Source organism: Cyphomyrmex costatus, unplaced genomic scaffold (genome assembly GCF_001594065.2).
Source record: "Cyphomyrmex costatus isolate MS0001 unplaced genomic scaffold, Ccosl1.0 scaffold490, whole genome shotgun sequence".
Classification (NCBI taxonomy): domain Eukaryota; kingdom Metazoa; phylum Arthropoda; class Insecta; order Hymenoptera; family Formicidae; genus Cyphomyrmex; species Cyphomyrmex costatus.
The window spans coordinates 173,854-193,646 of NW_017279183.1; the positions used below are offsets into that span (position 1 = coordinate 173,854).

Consider the following 19,793-nt stretch of genomic DNA (forward strand, 5'->3'; position numbering starts at 1 on the left):
TCTACAGCATCATAGAAAATAGTTTTATTTATCATTTATTGCGATATAACAAACAATATTGATATAATTATTATACGCACTAAATTGTACATGCGTCTCGTTAGAAAGTTGTTTTGTCCGGAACAACGGAACTCAAAAAAACGGGACGTCTGATCATCCTAATCTAGGCCCTAACCTAAATACTCGTACCTAAATAATAACAGATTTTTAGGCAAACAAGATGACGCTGAAACTCAAAAGTTGAACCTGGATGTACACTTTTTGCATCAAAGAACGTACTTTATCAGCATCAATTTATCTATAGATTATGCCATAACTTCAAATGTATTCAAGATAACTACTTGCATTTAAATTTTTATCAAATCCGCGATGAACGTAGTTCTCGTGCAGAACAAGATATTAATACATCCCTGTATACTTTATGCCTATATCACAAATACTCATATATAAATAAACAAATTTTTAGGGAAACAAGATCGCGCTGAAGCTCGAAAACAAGTACAACTAGATTTTTCATATATTCAACTGCATTTCAGATAATTACTGCTATATAAATTTTTATTAAACCAGTAATGAGGTAGTTCTTAAACAGGATAGGATATGCTAATACATCCCTACACAGATATTTAGCAACCTTGAAAATTTCTATAAACATAATGAGACGAAGACAGTAAATAATGTGAAACCAACGAGCACACGACGACGTCGTCCAAGCAGATACTTTGAATAATCAAGGTCAGTACGCATTCCTCTAGAACTTTCCACGGACGTTTTACCGTGGCGAACAATCGTCATCCACTTTTCCCTCTCGCAATAGACTCGGCTGTTAAGAGGCACGTATAGCCGCGAAATGAATGAAACATTCAAAAAAAAGACAGAGCAGCGTATCGGACTTGGCGTATCAATCGCTGTATATATACCTCAGACAATCGTGAGAAAAGATTTGAAAATGGGAATCCCAGCTTAAGGCTGTCATTGTTTCGAGACTATTTTTGTCGCGTCTCTCAATAACGCTAGTAATCAACGCACGCACGCAGGCGTGCCATATCACGGCGTGGATCATCGAGATCGCATCGATTTAAAAATTGTTTCGTTTTTTTTTCTGAATTAAATTTTTCCTGAATTTAAAAAGCGAATTAAAAAAGAGAGAGAAAAAAAAATATTTAAAATTTATATATTTCAAAGAGAAACTTTATCTCGCAATACAAAGATTACTTACGCTACTAATTCCAAATTGCCTACCAGTACAGCATTTCACTTAATATTGTTTACAATATTTAATTTCTCTTCAGAAAAATGCTCTTGCGTGCGTATGCGTGTAATTATATTTCATCCGATTTTACTTTTTGACTGAAGTATAAAATATGTATGGTATAAAACTTATGCACGCGTGATATTCTCATTAGCCGACTTTATTGTAGATTTTATTTTTAATATCGAAAGTTACTTCTGTTACTTGTTTTCTTTTTTAAATAAATTAAAGTAGCATCACTTCATCATTCTCGATCGTTTCATCACTTTCGTTTCATCGCGTGTTTTCAATAATCGAATGCGAAATCATTTTAGATATCGATCATTAGCGTCAAAATTATGAGTGGATGTTGTATACCTGACATCGTAACGTCTTGTTATCTTGTAGCAGTAAAAATTTTACTGCTACAAGATAACATAAGACCTATCGAATGTGTTCTATGCAACTTTGACTGTAAAGATCTATGACCATTGGCATAATTAAACATCAGATTTATACTATACAGTGATCGAACTCGATATGGGAATGCATGTACCGGTGGGAAGTTACCAAACAGGTACGAAGAAAGTTTCTTGTAGATCAAAGAGGGGGGTGAAATAAATGGCGAGCGTTTGAGAGGAATCTGATGAGAGTTTCGAGGAGGGTCTTTCTCCTCCTTGGTTCCTTCTCGTGTGAAATTAGCTACGCGTGGCTGAGAGATTTTATTAACATTTCTCTGCAGTATAATGTCCGAGTTCCTATCACTCTCGATCTCAAAGCGCTTGCTTGGCGAACGAAGCGAAAGATTTCACTAATCTTCGTTAGAGATAATCTCCCCTGTGCGCTACGCTGTATCATGGAGTATAATTGACAAAGAAAAACAAAAAATTATTAAAAATTAAAATTTTTGTGTCTTATTGTTAGATTTATAGATATATTTATATAGATATAATATACAAATTACGATATAAGATGCAGTATTATTAATACATTTACTGTTGCGTAAATTATAATTTTTTATTATTTATTAAAATTATTAATATATAGATTTGTTAAAACTTAATTTTTCTGTATTATTTTATTTAATGATATTATTATTATTGAGATATACAATAACACTTGTTTAATTTCTATCTAGATTTTCAAAAATTTTATTTTTATTTTTTGAAGATATACAGTTTACCGGATTAGTTCAAAATTTTTCGCCATTCCTAAGTTCGTGCTCGAAATAATAGCACTGCAGTTTACATTAAGCTCATAGATCGGTATCATGCAACAGATTACGATGTACTTTATGTAACCTTTAAAAGCCAGAACATGTTTTGTGATCTGAATTATTTAACACTATATGTGTCCGTTCGTCATTAGATTTAATTCAATTAGTTACTTTCACTCGTTCAACCGGCTGCATCATTAATTACTGCGGTTTATTAATTTAGGAAAATGGCAATTTTGCAATGGTATGATTTTACAAATATACAACAAAAATCATGTATCTTTAGAAGGACAATTGTAAGAATTACTTTCTGATAAAAATAAGAATTATTATGGTAAATAGGCAGAACTTACAAATCGCACAACTTACTACAGATTTATGAATGGTCATTACTCAGCAGAGAATCATAAATACGATATCTGAAATGTCGATGCAATTTTCATAACACGCTGTTTCTGTAATGACAAACGTGAGAAATATGAATGACGAAGTCATTCAACTCCGACAGAGATAAACATCTAAAGCGATATTGCAATGACTCGAGATCGTATTTCATTAGAATAATAATCGACTGATTTAGATCAGAAAGAAAAAGAGAAAAAAAATTATCAGTTTTTTTTCAAATCTCCATTACAAATACAAACAATCTTGACTTATATTAAATAATCACACTGTGTCATGTCTCGATAGTCCTTGACCGTCTCGAACTGTAATAGTTTCATTAATCTATTCTGTTATGAAGTCACACAATTACGAATGTTTATCCATTCCGATGTACTAATTATATACAAAAGCTGATATATATACTAATATGAATAAATTAAAGGCACTACGTACACGATTGAATAGGAAAGTCGATTGGTAGACACTCCGGATAATCGGACAGTCACCCGCATTTCTAACGATAAATCATTTGTAATTGTCAGAGAAAGCTGATTCCTGTATCAAAGTTGAGCGCGAATTATCTTTGCGCTGTAAATGCGCTTTATTCTTCAAGAAAAATTAGTTTTCCTCGTTTCTCATCAAAATATTCGGTTCCAGTTAGCGTTTTGTTATTAAAATCTGCCTCCGCTTTTGTGAACTCGAATCAGGATCTGCGCGAGACAAAGAAGGCATACAACTGGTAATTCAACAGTTAAAAACAAGTACGTACAGTACGTAATCGCTCAACTTTTACCAACTCGCATTTGGATATCGAGGGCACCTGCGTGCCGTTCTCATTATGGAGAAACTGACCGCTTCATCGTCGAAGGAAGGGTCGATATCATTTATCTTGTCGAAGTTGTCGCGTCCTTCGCGCGATATCTGTCTTTATTAAACCCTACAATGTCGAAATTATGCAAACCAGATCTCAAACAGCGATTTATGCAATACTAAGTCTTTTAAGTTTTAGATAAATTAAACGATTATAAACTAATTGCATTCATTTGAAATAATTTTCCCTAAAAAACACAATGACATTTGAAATGTGATAAAAAGATGTATACAAAATGAAGAACAAGTTGGAACTGCAAGATGTATATAAGGTAAAATTAAAAAATTACTCTAAAATGAAATAATTTACAATATCAAATCTCGGATAGGACCGTACATGTGAGACGACAACCAATAGGAAGTAAATGCTTCTGATGGTCTAATTGGATCTTAAGTTGCTTGTATAATTCTGTGAATTTATATACTATTTCAAAAAATAGTGTGAATTTACGTACTACTATAAAAAAATAATTTGCATTTTAAGACAGAATCTATAAGAATAAAATAAGAAATATCTCGCAACTATTAATTTTTCCTTAATCTTATTTTTTACTTTTATATATAGAATGATTAAAAAAAATTAAAAAATTTACATAAATTTATTATAACCCTTATAAAAATTATAATATCTCATCATAAAGATACTTTAAAAATGTATTGCATATTATATTTTATTCACAAACTTGCAAAACTTTTGTTTAAAAAATGTTCTTTAAAACAATTAATTTTTTTATGTACTTAACAATCTCGACAAAAGTTTTTCTCAACCTTTATATATATTTCATATAATTTGATAATTAAAATATTAAAAACTATTAAAATCACTGTCGCAAGTTCTTAACGGAAAACGTCTGTTCCTTGTGTTTCGCATCTTCGTTAAAATTAATAGTGTACTAATAAAAGAGAATAGTATAACGGTGTCGACGACCCGTCATGCCTTGCTCTTTTCTTCTCAAGGATCTTTGTGGATACACCTTTGCGCGATACAGTGAACCTTGGAATCACTGCACGATTCGACTACAGAATGAGACAACGCCAATGATCGTTATGTGCGTTGCGATGTCTCTTTTAACGTCCTCGGGACAGTTTTAGCAAGCGGCTTGTACAACGTCCGTTTGCAAACAGTATTTATAAAAAAAAAACGCGGAAACACCTTGTGCGAATCAAGAAGAAGGATCAATTCCGGTTACCTTTTCTTTTTTTTTTTTTCTTAGCGAAAGTAAGAGTCTGCAAGTTTTCAATTTTGCCAACCTTAAATTCACATCAAACAAATTCTTTTCTCGATACACAAAAAAATAATCATGATGGAATTAATAAAATATGTTTGGTTAAGCTTTGGTCAAAATACACAGCATTTCTTATTATAAATTATAATCAAATACTTATATATTTTGGTATAAGCAACTAAAACATTTGGGTATAATATTAGTTAGAATTTGTTTAATATATATATATATATATCTAATCTAGTACAGATATCTTAAAATAATTTTATTGGACTATCAAAATAATTACATAGAAATCTCAAGTACGATGAGCTATGCTGCAAAAGAACTTAACATTCCAGCAAATAATTTACATAATTATTTTAATGGTTTAACAGAATTATTTCCAAATCTGTATCAAGCTAAATTGTTAGATATTTCAACAAAACCATCCTTTCTATATATTGTACTATCATGTACCTTCAACGAGTTGAATTTTGTATTCAAGTTAAAAATTGCAAGAATTATTTCTAAGTCGTCTTTAATCTATTTTCTTAAAATATATCCTGTCGGTTTCGATGTATCCACTAATGTTCGAGAAAACATAAATCCTGTGAAGAATTATATTTGAATACAATCTAAACATATATTACCCGTGTCATGGCAGAGAAAGTTCTGTACATCTATCGCGTGTATTTGGAGAGTATATATTCCTGCGTTTTCGGGAGACACAAAGATATTGGACAACTTCCTGTTATGAAATACAACGGTTAGTCTTTGTGTATTTATTTGTAGAACTGTTCAAACGATTTTTTTTTCTCTCGTATAATGATGACAATGGAAAAAAAAGAATGAATACTTGTTTTTTTGTTGTCTAATTAGTTTAAAGTTAAAACCATTAATAAATGTTGTATTGTATATTTCTCTCGAAATCTCTAAAAGTCTATTTAATTATAATGCTACATTTTTATCATAAAAATATATAACTATTGTTCTACAAATCTACATTTATCTTTATTTGTATATATGCTACCTTTACTTGTTTGAAGATAATTAACGTAAATTTGATTTTGCAACAGCTGCCTATTTTTTTAAATAAATATACGATAATCATCATTTGACATATGGTAATTTACAACGAGAAAGCGGATGTTGCCAGTATGAAAGTAAACTATGGATAATATCCGGAACTAGCGGATTAAATTACTATCTGTCGAGGTATACTTCTTCGTAAAGGTTAAAGACTGTTTCTCTCGAAATAGGAATACTCTTTAAGAACGTTAGAGTTAATAATTATTAGTATTGAAAATTAAAACAATAGTAATTTTTTAAAAATCAAACTTATCTTTCCATATAATTTTCCTTTTAGTGCTTCGTAACTTCAATAGCGAATTCAATTCACGATAGGAAAGAAATATTTATTACCAGAAAATGGAAGTGATTCGTTACAAGTTGTAACGAAGTTTACAAGTTACTTTTAAGATAACTTTACTGGTAAATGCGTTACTTTTTTTTATAATTGTAACTGTAACGTAGTTACATTTTTTTTTGTAACGGTAACGAATTTTACAGTTACATTTATCGCTACTTAGCATATGATTGGACACGATTCGATTGGAATTATTTTACATTTCTACGTGATATATCGGATAGACATCTCTCACACACATTTTGCATAAAAAAAAATATTCTGCCGATAAGCGGGGATTCCTCTTAACATTTATTCTAAGCAGAAAATCTTAAATGAATCAGGCGCGTGTATTTATAACACGTATTCGTCCATAAAAATGAGGATACATGAGCTACGATCAAAAATAAATTCCTCTGTAGAAAATTATATTATAATAACCTGAATAGTCTTTTAAAATAAGAGAATATACAAGATACTTCTTGTATTTCCTCTTATTTCAAAGTTATCATATAATATATATATAGTTAGGAGGAGGTTCTTCTATTATTAAGAGGGATATATTATTAATCCAATTTTAAATCCAACCCGTTAAACGAAATTCCTCTACTTTTAAGAGTATCCTCTCGAGGTCATATATAAATGGAAAATCCGCTGATATTAACATGAAACCGCTAAACGGCAGAATTTTTTTTTTGGGTGTGTCGTATATATTATAAGTTTCAGAATTAAATTATGTTTTAAAGAAAAAACTAAAAAATAAAACTAGCGTCATTATTATATATAGCTTTTATTAACATTTAAACAAAATATTGCAAAAGTACATTTCTGGACCGATTTAAAAAAAAAAACAGAAAAGTATAATAATAAAAAGTTACTTATTCAAATAACGATAACTGTAACGAGTTATTTTCAAAAAGTAATTTTCCATTTTTCTGTTTATTATTATTATGTTAAATTAACTAGAAGTATTAATATTGATCACTAGAAATTTATTGTTTTATTTAAACAAGGACTTGGACCAAAATTACATTTCGAAATAAAATTTCGTAACTGGTCCGAAATTTTGTTCCGGAAATTTTATAATCCGAGGGTACCCAATTTTCGATTTTGATGTCGGTTCTTAGCGATAACGATAACTGTTAGGTCTATAATTACCGAAAACCAAAACCGTAAAGGACTGAAAAGGACTGAACGAAATCCAAACGATATCGATAATTATTTACTTCGACTATTACTGTAAAAGTATTGGAACCAAAAATTGTGAATTTAGCTTCAGATTGTTATTCAGACTGAAATTTATCTCTCTCAATCCGAGTCCCTGCCATTAAATATATATATGTTTATTAGAAAATTGTATTGTATTATCTATATACAATATCTAAAATTCTTTTTAAATAATGTTTGTTCGCATAATTCCAAATATGTTACGCAATATCAAGAATTCTTTAATAATAATATTTAAACATTCATTTATGTTAAGAAACCTTCATAAAATGATTTCATCATCATCGTCATTATATCTTATCATACAATCTAAGTAATTTTAAATGCCGGTCTTATCCCTGTATAGCTTTGCGAATTACGTCGATGGCTATGTGACGTATCGCGCCTTCACAATGTTCATCATGCATAAGACGCATCTCTGACGCATTTCAGGGCGTACGAATCAAATGTACATACTTGCGTCATTTATGCCTTCATGTCTGAATTAGATATCTCTGGATCGAATGTATTAAATCCAGACGTTCGCTCATTATGATCATTAATTTAAAAATCTCGAAATATACATATATTTTTTTCTTATGTAGTTAATATAATATATTTTGATATCTATGAATTTAACATTAACTTTAGTGTATTTATTAATCCGATAATTTGTTATTTATTTTTTATTATAATAATTGGAACAATCAAAATATAATCTATTCGCCTTACTTCAAATGTGAAGGTATAAATTACATCAAGTATATTCTTCGCATGGACTTAGCATATGCTAAATCATTTGAAAATTTATTGTATTGCAAGACATTGTCCAACAATGTTACACACATTAACAATTTAGAATTTCCATATCAAATATTTTGTCCACGCGTTTAAAAAAAACTAATGTAAAAGTCTATTTAAAAAATCATTTTTCAAACATAATTTAGATATCACTTTGTCGTTTGTTTAAAATATTAATTATAGATAATTAAATAAAAATTTATTAGAGACAAGGATTAATAAACTCACGCGAAATCATATATAAGCAACTAAGATCCAGCTAGACTGTTATAAGCTTCGATTCGTATTAGTTATGTTGTTACATTGACGGTCCTTTTAAATTTAATATTAAAAATTTATTATTAACCATTATTATTAAATAAGTTAAAAATTCATATATACAATAACATAGCGATGTAATCAATTGCATTAAGATTTTTGCCTCGCGTTACTTTTTATTTTCATTCATAATATTTGTCAACTCTTGTCTACAATAAGTATAATCTATCCATGAAGTATATATAATTATATACATTCAGATCTTTCTTCTCTTAGATCTCAAGATCGTCCTTAAAGCTCAGAGATAGCATAATAATATACTACAGTACTTACAATTATATGTTCTTCAAACCACATCCTTTCTCTCACTTCTTCGCGACAACACCTAGTTATTAACTTTACATTGTTTTCCAAGGATGCACGATTCAATTGTAAAGTAACTGTAAGCATTTTCGTATATATTTTTTTGTACAATAATGAATTCTGATTGGTACTTTCATTAATTGAACTCGTCACTTGTTCCTAATTCAATTTTGTCAAATAAAATTCTGTATGAGTAAAATATTGTCGTTCCAAATAATAATAATTATATTCCAAGTTTGACATTCTTTCATATTTTTACAAAATTATATTTTAAAAACGTAACTAATAAACATGATTGCCCTGTTACTTAAAAATTTATTTTAATTACATATCTCCTAAAAAACAATTAGAATTGAGATATTTTTTATATAAAAATATCGAGATTACAATAATTTTAAACCAATGCAATAACTTTTAAGCAAAAAAACGTAACAACATCTCGTATCGAGTTCATTTACAACGATCAAGTCACTAAGTAATTAACACTCCTGATTCTGTTGTTGCCACATATAGCTAAGCCTTTTTTATAAATTTTTGCGACACACACACACATATATATATATATATATATATATAATTTGACATTGATTTTTATTACTCTAGTAATTATATATTCTATAACTTGTTTTATGCACTACAATATAGCCTTATTTACAATATATCAACATGTTGTTTATATATTGTAAATAAGGCTATAGGAGTCAACCGCAGGTTGTTATATTGCGAAATTAACTTAAACAATAACTTACATTACATATGTACGTTTTGACTCCAGTTTGAGTCATCTTCAGCAATTAAATCCACCGCAACAATATCTTTATTTTATCTGTGGAACAATTTATGAGACAAGAGTGAGTTGTCCAACACAGTTACAACCCTGAGTCGTGATAAAATAACTCAGGTTGAAATTTGAAAAAAGAAAGAAATTATTAGAAATTGTTGGACAACATAATTATGATATGCTCATCTCATAATGTCCAAGAACAAAAAGCACAGTAAGACACACATCATACATTGCATACCAATACAAACTTCGTCAGCATTTTAAAATTGAAACGTTAAGAGACTAAAATTATGTCTTGACATTACAACGATTGGTTCTATAATAAACTAATAATAAAGAGAGACAAGGGTTTACGCGAGCAAACAAATTCGTTAAAATATTTAATTTTATTCTAATATATCTATAATAAACATTCCTATAAAAAATTGCGGTCACAAGCAAAGATAAACATGTACATGTGTACATATATACAAACGATACATACATGTACATAATGTAACTCACGTACACGCACATAAACACACGGCGTTCTATGCTTTATTAAGAATCTCAATATAAGCATTGCTCAAAGTATCCGTATCGGTTTGTAAATTCAAACCATTTTTCTGTTTATTAATATGTAGCATCTCCGATACTGCGTGTTTATTGTAAAAACATTCCACATACAAAATTTCAACATTATCAAAGTCATGGCCATGATGCAACCTATGATCCGTGATAATCAAATGTGCTAAAGCTGACTATTAATGTCTCTGACTGTTCCGATAGTCTTGTTTTTAATTTTCTGCCAGTTTGTCCCACATAGGATGCATCACAGTCAAAACAATTAATTTTATACACTACGTTTCTTTTTAATGTGTTGGGAAGAGGATGCTCGTGAACCTTGATGACATTCTTCAATTTGTTTAAGCTAAAGAAGGAAGTCCTATGGCATAAACAATGTTCTTACTGTGCTTTTTGTTCTTGGACATTCTGAGATCAGCATATCATAATTATATTGTTCAACAATTTCTAATAATTTCTTCTTTTTTTTTTTCAAATTTCAGCCTGAATGACTTTATCACGACTTAGCGTTGTAACTGTATTGGACAACTCATTCTTGTCTCATAAATTGTTCCACAGACAAAACAAAGATATTGTTGTGGTGGATTTAATTGCTGAAGATGACTCAAACTGGAGTCGAAACGTATATATTACATATGTAATGTAAATTATTGTTTAAATTAATTTCGCAATATAACAACCTGCGGTTGACTGCTATAGCCTTATATACAGGGTATCCAAGAAAGAAATGAACGATGCTTAAGGAGAGATTCTTGAGATAATTTTGAGACAAAAATTCTAATGTTGAAGCTATAATAACTTTTGAATTATAAGCGTTTAAAATTAACGAATCATATTGTCTAAAGTTGGCGTGTTCAGGAGCGGCACAACGCAAAGTACTAAACACGAAAGCTGACTTAACAGAAATTGTTCTGCATATCTGCGCACAACTTCACAACTCTCTTTACGCGTGAAATATACATAATTTATTTTGTAAATTAATTATTATAAGGTTAATTAATAAAGTTGTACAAATAATTACAATTCATAATTAATGATTTTATAGTAATATAGTATATACATAAGTTCCTAGTTTCTCCGGATTATTTTAATAATAAAATGTTTAAAGTGTATTTGAACAATGCATTTGTAGAAATATCAATAGAATAAAATCTTATATACATTCACATATGTAATTCTAAAATCAATATTGACAAAAGAAGTGTTAAGTTTTCGCGTTTAGTACTTTACGTTGTGCCGCTCCTGAGCGTGCCAAAGGACGATATAATTCATTAATTTTAAACGCTTATAATGAAAAAATTAGATATTATAGCCTCAACATTTTGGTATTAGAATTTTCGTCTCAAAATGATCTCAAGAATCTCCCCTTTAAGCGTCATTCCTGGACACCCTGTATATACAACTAGATTATTATTTTCTTATTGTATTATTAAGGAGTTTATAATTTTATTGTTGCTTAATTATTCATTATTAATGCTGTTTATTAGCTTCGTTGATAAACTAATTCATTGTTATAATATATACATCAATATCCATCATGACATTGGATATTAATAAAAATAATTTGAAATCTGCGAAATAACATCTTATTTTTGTTTGAACAATAATTGTATCATTTTGAATTGCGCTTTGTGGAATAATTTATTTCATCTCACAAATAAAAATTAATTATATTGTCTATTTCGAAATAAAATTACATCTTAATATTCAAAGTGCGATGGACAGTTATTCCCGTTACAAAGTAAGCAAATATACCTACTGTGAAGAAATGTACGATGGAGAAAACGATGGAACGATGAAGAAAAAGGGGTAATAATAAATTCAAATCAGCTTTACATAAGCCTCTTTAAAGAGCCGATCCTTAACGCGTGATATTTTCTACTATAAATTATTAAATAATTTCACCAATAAGAAGACGAAAATTGAGATATAATTAATTTCAGAGATTGAGCTTTTTCTTTTATGAATTGTCACCAGTAGAAACTACATTAACTCAAACCGTCGATCGTTCTGTATAATTCATCTTTATGAAGATTACTCAAGCACGGTTCCCTCTAAAATAAGTTACCCTAACATGCGACATAGGCACTTTCGCTATTCCAATCTGGTATAAAGTGCACGTGTGCAAATGCACACGTGAAGGAATGCATGAATATATTGACAATGCAATTATTCTTGTTAACGCAACGAATTACTACGAAGTGCCTGTAACAAATTAGCATAGGAAACCCGCGTCTCTTTTTACAGAATGCCGATGGCCAATTTAGTAAACGAAATCGTCGGGAAGATTGTCAATCACAAAACTTTGGCCTGAAATAATTAGTGTGTTCTAACAATGCATTCTGCTTATTATTCTCAATCGCTCAGTCTTCCCTCTGTAAATATTTCATAAGATCTTTATAATTACAAAGTCTTTCAAGGCTGTCGATGCGAACACCCAGATTTTTCCGAGCCATTACATCCGGCACAACATTCTCTATTATAATGGTTGAGAACGTTCTTGCTCCATGACATTTAACTTTCGTTACCCAACGCTGCTTATCCACATTAATACGTATAAGGTATACTATGAACATTCCGCATGCATGAGTGCAAGCTGTTTCGTCTTAAGATCACGCAGTCATTCCAGTTTGCATATTTATCGCACAGTCTGAGAAAGATTTTGGCGTATAAACCGCCAAAACCGATTACGCGGACGAAATGCATAATTTTTTCCTATACGTGCAGAGTACATCCCTGATTACTTCTACTGCTGTCCACGGTATCTGAGATTTGAGTTCGAGATTTCAATACATGATATCATAGTTGATACTATAAATACGCGAAATATATTAATCCCAAAAATAGACTTTGGTGGCTCGGGATAAGAGACACTTGTAGTGTCTCTCAGTTTTTGAACATGTGGCCGGAGGCACTACCGCGTCTCCTGATATATACACATCATGCAGTTGTAATATTAAATATACATCATAAATCTGAATTACAAAACAAAAGGTATGTTATATGAACATAAACTTCTGTTAACATTAGTTTATTTAATCTATCATATTAAATAGATTGATATCTATAGAAGTTTATATTCATATAGTGCTTTTTGTTTCAAGAGGTCCAAATTTACAATATACATATATTTATATTGATATAGTGTGTATTAGCATATGATGATTTTAAGTATCTACAAATATCAACTGCGATATCAAGTACTAAATAAACTTACGTACTGATATGTAACAGATGTCTTAATTAAAGTTTTACATCTTTTATTTAACGCGACTATTGACCAGATTTTCTTATAGATTGCTTTAAATAAACTTAGTAAATAAAATCTGGATAATCTATGCATATTATATTTTCTCATTTTGTACTTATTTTTAAGTAATTAAAGCTTTTTTAAATTTATTTAGCCAATTAATTATAGAGATAAGAATGAACAAAATAAAAAATAATACATGATATTAAGTCTGCGTATAAGGTATACTATAAACATTCTGCATGCAAGAGTGCAAGCTGCTTCGTTTTAAGATCACATATAGATTATCCAAGTATTATTTTGCTAAGTTATAATACATTGGAGAAAATTCTTCAAATGTAATAAGTCTATCTAATATTTGTGTGATATCGTACTTTGCTCATGATAAAAATAAAACAAACGGTTAAATTAAATTAATTCCTATCTGTGAATTGGTAAATAGCTAATCATAGAACCGTAAACGTAAAATTGTGTATTTCACAACAAGCTGTACCTTTTTATACTAGGAAGGACGTATTAAATTATTCTCCAATGTTGCAACAAAGTATCATGTGAGAATTCAAGATACGATCCGATATCGCCACCTTAAAAATGTCTTTTGATTTACTTCCTGTACCTTTCGCTTCTACGTATACGTTAAGTACAGTTGAATGTAGAAAAATTAATAGGCCTGTGTATTGCCAACACTATTCAATATCACTTAGCTCATGAATCAACCACTTCAAGCTTAAACAACAGCGGTTTGAATAACAGCGAAGTAATAAACTAATCTACTTACGAGAGCGCATTAACTGCAATCAAATTATATGCAATACAAACAAAAAATATAATTGGTTTATGTGGTTAATACTAGTACATTCAAAAAAATAAATATAAAATTCATAATTGAGAAGCTACACATTTTATTCATTAAAAATGTTCACATTAAAAAATATTTCTTTGTTATTTATTCAAAAATGTGGGTTTTAAAAATATTTGTAATCTCAATTGCTGATACAATAAAATACTCTCCCTTCAAATTTGGTTAAAAGAAAAACATGATTATGTTTCTCCAGAAAAAAGAAAACTATTGTCAATGATTTTACTGTAAAGAAATATACTAAATTATGTGATCATCATCAAAGAATGAGAATGAATATAAAAAAATTCGTAATCATATTGAGAGACATTCAATATAGTTAATGTAATATGATATATTCATATTCAAACCGAGTTATAAAAAGCATTTACTCATTTCCCATGAATATACCAAGAAATTATATTCATACTCGAATATTTATTATTTATTCATTTATTCAATATTGAATATATTTACTGGACATACTAGTCAATACAAAGTGAGAATAACGTATTCATTTATGCTTACTTGTAATTCCATGTTGACAAACAGAGATAGCGTATGTTAAAAATATCAACATATTAATTACTTGTATCTGGTAACTAATAGATAAATTCTAATCAGAATCGTAAAACTCTTGACTTATTCTAATAAAACTTGTAAGAACTTATAATTAGTATTCTAATTTTATGCGTATGTATCGTAAGATGTACGATTGTTATTGTTGTAGTAAATATATCTACGATTTCTTGTAAATCTCTCTTATATCTGAAAAGATATTGTATAAAGGTATAAGTCACTTAAAAGTTCTTATATCTCTCTTATGAGAATATGTTATAAACGTTAGGATTCTACTTAGAATTTAGGTATAAAACACAGTTTTGTTATTCAGAATTATACCAAATTTAACCTTTGGCTGGCACCGTGAGGTACTAGACGCCCCAGCATACTCAACAGCTATATCAACTCTAAAAAGGCCCGTTATTGTTAGGAAATGGGACTTGTAATGCCGTCTGTTAAAATTAAACTAAAATAACCTTCGGCACTTGTTAAAGTAACGTTTCAAGAATATCCTGAATTTTTGTCAAGTCAAAATATCAAATAGCCTACTCGTGGCAAGTTATTTTATGGTTGGGGTACCAGACGCCCCATTGTGCCAACTATGCAATTTTAGAGAAGTATGTCAGATAAAGGGTTAATATATGATGCAAAAGACTCGATTCCGTTATATAACATCTGACAATAAAAATAAAACACATTGAACGGTCTACATATACACAAAAAATTAAGAAGAAAATGCAATAAATGGACTCGGAAGTAGACACTTCAATCTCTACAGTTTTTCGAGCTTGTATATTCTGAATTTATCTTTAGAAATACCAAAACGCCAAAAAATATACCAGACTTTTGGGGAAAGCGCGGTCTTTATCTTAAATTTACTGAACTAGAGAAAAAACATACTACAAACACGAATAATTTAATTTGGAATACTCATTTCCACGAGTCAATTTTCTGTATAAATAAAGCTAACAGTGCATCTTGTTTTTAATGACACTGTAACGCAATCTATTGAATATTTCGCGTCATATACATTAAACATCATATATATAATTCTGGAAAAACGACAGAGCATTTAATTACCTGCATGACATATTATGGAATTATTCGAAATGTATGCCGATTAGAATACTTCAATTATTTCTTAGATTCGTGTCGTGTTTTCCAAAAAAACCGAAATAATTTCGATCAGAATCCACTTCGAATAGTACGGTGCATGCCCTGATAAATAATATCAACAGAAAACGCTTAAAAATTTAAAATTATTATATTATAGTATTTTGATACTTTTATTTTTTATAAATTTTTATTCTAATCTTCAAAATATATACTATATATTTATATATATACAAAGTCATAAAACATATACACAAACATATTTTTATATTAATATAATATTACCTTTATATATAATACAATTATACTATATATAAAGTATAGAAAAATATGTAAAAGATATATGTATATTGTAATAATAAAAAAAATTATGAGATAATGAAAATATAATATCAAATATAAAATATTATAAACACAATAATCACCCTATATAACTCGATGATAAATGCTGAACAATTATTTCTATTATATAATGTACAGAGAATTATAAAATTCGTGAATGAAAATTCATAGCAATAAAGTCCTTGAAAAAATAAATTATAAAAGTATTTGCCATTTGTCAAACAAGAAAATTCTAGAAAAAGTAAATTTTTTTTTCAAATGTATTTGTGTTATTCTGAATAATAGTTTTTAAGATAATTTTTTAAAGTCAACAAATGTGGGTTACGGTTAACGAGTCTCATAATCTACAATTATACAATTAAAAACCTTTATCTCAAAACTACTATGTTCGGAACGATAAGTAAGAAATATATGTTTAAAACTTACTTTTTCAAGAAGTTTTCTTGACATGTCATATTGATTCAAGAATTTCTGAATAATCTATATATTAAACATATATATTTTATTGTTTTGCATTCTAAATTTTTTTTAATATGAAGAAACTGATCTATCGAGTGAATCAGAAGTAAATCGAGCACTCTCACACGTTTACGTCAGACGCATTTTCAAAAGTACGCATATATGTATGAGGTTTCGATTTCTGCGGTTTTCACTCTCGATCGGAAAGTGTCGCTTCTACAGAGGAGTAAAAGTCATGGTATCCCGCGGTAAAAACAGGTGTGGAGACGCATGCTATAGCTGGTCAAGCCGAGAAAGTCAAGAGCGCGAATGCCGGCGTGCTCCAAGAAGTATCTCTCGCGCAGCCTGTTAGCCTACTTACGCGGCTTAGTACGGCTCGAAATTCGTGACGCGACCGGTCGTCGCGTTCGCCGATTCAATAATATTGACTGTCGTCGTCAGATCCTCACAAAAAAAGAAGCACGGCGAAACGTCGCGTCGCGTCGCCACGGACAGCTCGAACGCAGTGATCTAAGTCTTGCATAATACGATCAGCCGCCCCAAGATTGACGACTTTGCGGCCGATCATCGACGGCGAAATTTCGAAGCCCCGCTTCTTCCACGGCGCTTTCGATCCGAGAAAGTCGCGATTTCGCACGTACGCTCACGGCTCGAAAATCGCAACTGTGATTTCTCGAGAATATACCGAGCGATTCGCAACTGGAAGAGATATTAAAGGGTGGGTATTTTTATTTAATTTTCAGAGGACTTTCAGAGAGAGACACTTTTGTGTCCTATATATGACACCTGAGATGTAGCGATTCAAGAACATACGACGTGTAAAATAAATTCGATATAAATTAAAATCGACAAAATTTTTAATGAGAAATAATGCAATAAAATTAATTTTAATTCACAAAAATATATTTAATTTTCAAAATATAAAAGTAAATATAGAATAATGTGGAGTAACATCATTATTTATTATACAAATCACTAGTTTTCATAAAAATTCTGTTTAAAAAAATGATCAATATATGTATATATATAACATAATATAATATATATATATATATATATATATATATACTATATTAATCTATAAAAATTTTCAATCCTATTTTAAATAAAAAAATCTGAGGCATCGTTTTGATCAAGCTTGTCCAATTTTAGCTCCGGAGTCAAAACATAAAGCAATCGACGCAAAAAAATTCAATGCGGATAAGATTTTAGGAACTGCAAAATATTGATACGCCTTCTGAGTAGTGCGCTTATCAACACTTACAGTTCCTGAAATTTTAGATTGAATTTTTTGCGTCGATGGTTTTGCGATTTAACTCCAGAGCTCAAATTGAACAGGCCTGGTTTAGATTTTAGATTGTTCTATATATGTAATAAAAAATAAATTCTGTAAAAGTTACGGTTTTTTATTCTATCAAATTTAAAATTGTTGATTTGTATACGTATAGTATACTTCAAATCGTTCATAGATACATTCATTAATTTTTTTTATTAATTTAAAGTAGATATCATATAATACATATGCACACTTACAGCTAAAAGGTTTGCACATTTTTTTTTTCGATCACTTTCAGAATGCAGTCTGCTAACCGAGCAATTAGTTTTTACTTGTGGATCTAACCATTTACGTTTAATCGCTGTACGAGCAAGATTCTGATACTCATAAAAAAAGTGTTGCAATCTTTCAACTAATGAGTATATATGGGCATAGTAAAAACTCGAAAAAAAAACTTGTATAAACTCTTTCCCTTCTTGTAAAAGAGAATCCAAAAGTAAAAGTTAAAAACTTCTACCTTTAAAACACTCTCGAAAAACGATGAAATAAATAATAATACCTCTACACCTGATACTAAACGAGGTGTACACTTTCTTAGTCAATTTGTTTAGTTCTCCTAATCCTTTATCATTTCTCTGTTCATAAAAAATTTTATAATTTTATAATTGTTTATGATTTTTTGTAATTTTATAATATTTTACTTTTTTAATTCTCACTGCATTTTTCAAAATATACAAGAGATCGATCGAGATCGATTATGTATTTTGAAACAAAGTGAAAATTACAAAAGTAAAGAAATTTACTAGGTAAGGTATTTAAATATACCAGTTAGCAGGTACAAATCAATTGTTGGACAAAGTAAGAAAACACTTCAAATATTAAGCTTTTAACGACATATACGATTCTAAACAAATTCATTATTAAATTTTTATAAACAACAAATTCATTTTGAGTGGTACATATCAAAAGCTTAATATTTAAAATTTTGTACACCTTGTCAACGAATTAAGTCATATTCACTAATTGTCCATTAACATTTACCTTATTTGACTGACAAATACATTTTACATAATGGACAATCTTAATTTTTGCCTAACGATTTTGATTGACTTCTATTATTCAAGCATCCGAATTGATAATATAACATATAACTATATAAGAAACTTTTGTAAAAAAAAATTCCGTTATTAAAATCTAAATTTTGTTAACATTGAGAATGACCCGATCGGTGTCGAAACGTTTGTTTACTTGTTTATTGTTCATTTATCATATTGTCTTTGTTTCTCTCGAATTTCATTGTTTCTATTTTGGCTCGTTGCCCGTTACACTATATTTTAACTTTTATATATTATTGTCGAGCCTTCTCTCAATATTATTAATTTGCCTTATTAATCAATAAATTATAAATCTTTCAGTGAATTTGGTCACTTTTGTAATTTTAGTCTTGTTTCAAGAAAAACAATCTGTGGGCTTTGGCGCGTTCGAATTGCGCATGTATTGCGCGCATGCGCGCGGCCGACGACGCGCCTCTCGCTCACGTAGTCAATGCAGTGTCTAAAATAGTAGAAATTTCTTATGCCTTCCATCCGAAACTCTCATTACGAGATCAATGGGAAAACAATGCGCGTAAATTGTTGTATGTATTGATTACATACGATTCTCGC

The 19,793-nt window shown here is 29.7% G+C and overlaps 1 protein-coding gene across 1 annotated transcript in view; it reads right to left on the reverse strand.

The window, feature by feature from the left end:
* Positions 1 to 19,793, reverse strand: part of qless (decaprenyl diphosphate synthase subunit 1 qless) — a 44,031-nt gene that overhangs the window by 23,423 nt on the left and 815 nt on the right. The gene's annotated exons all lie outside the window — the stretch shown is intronic.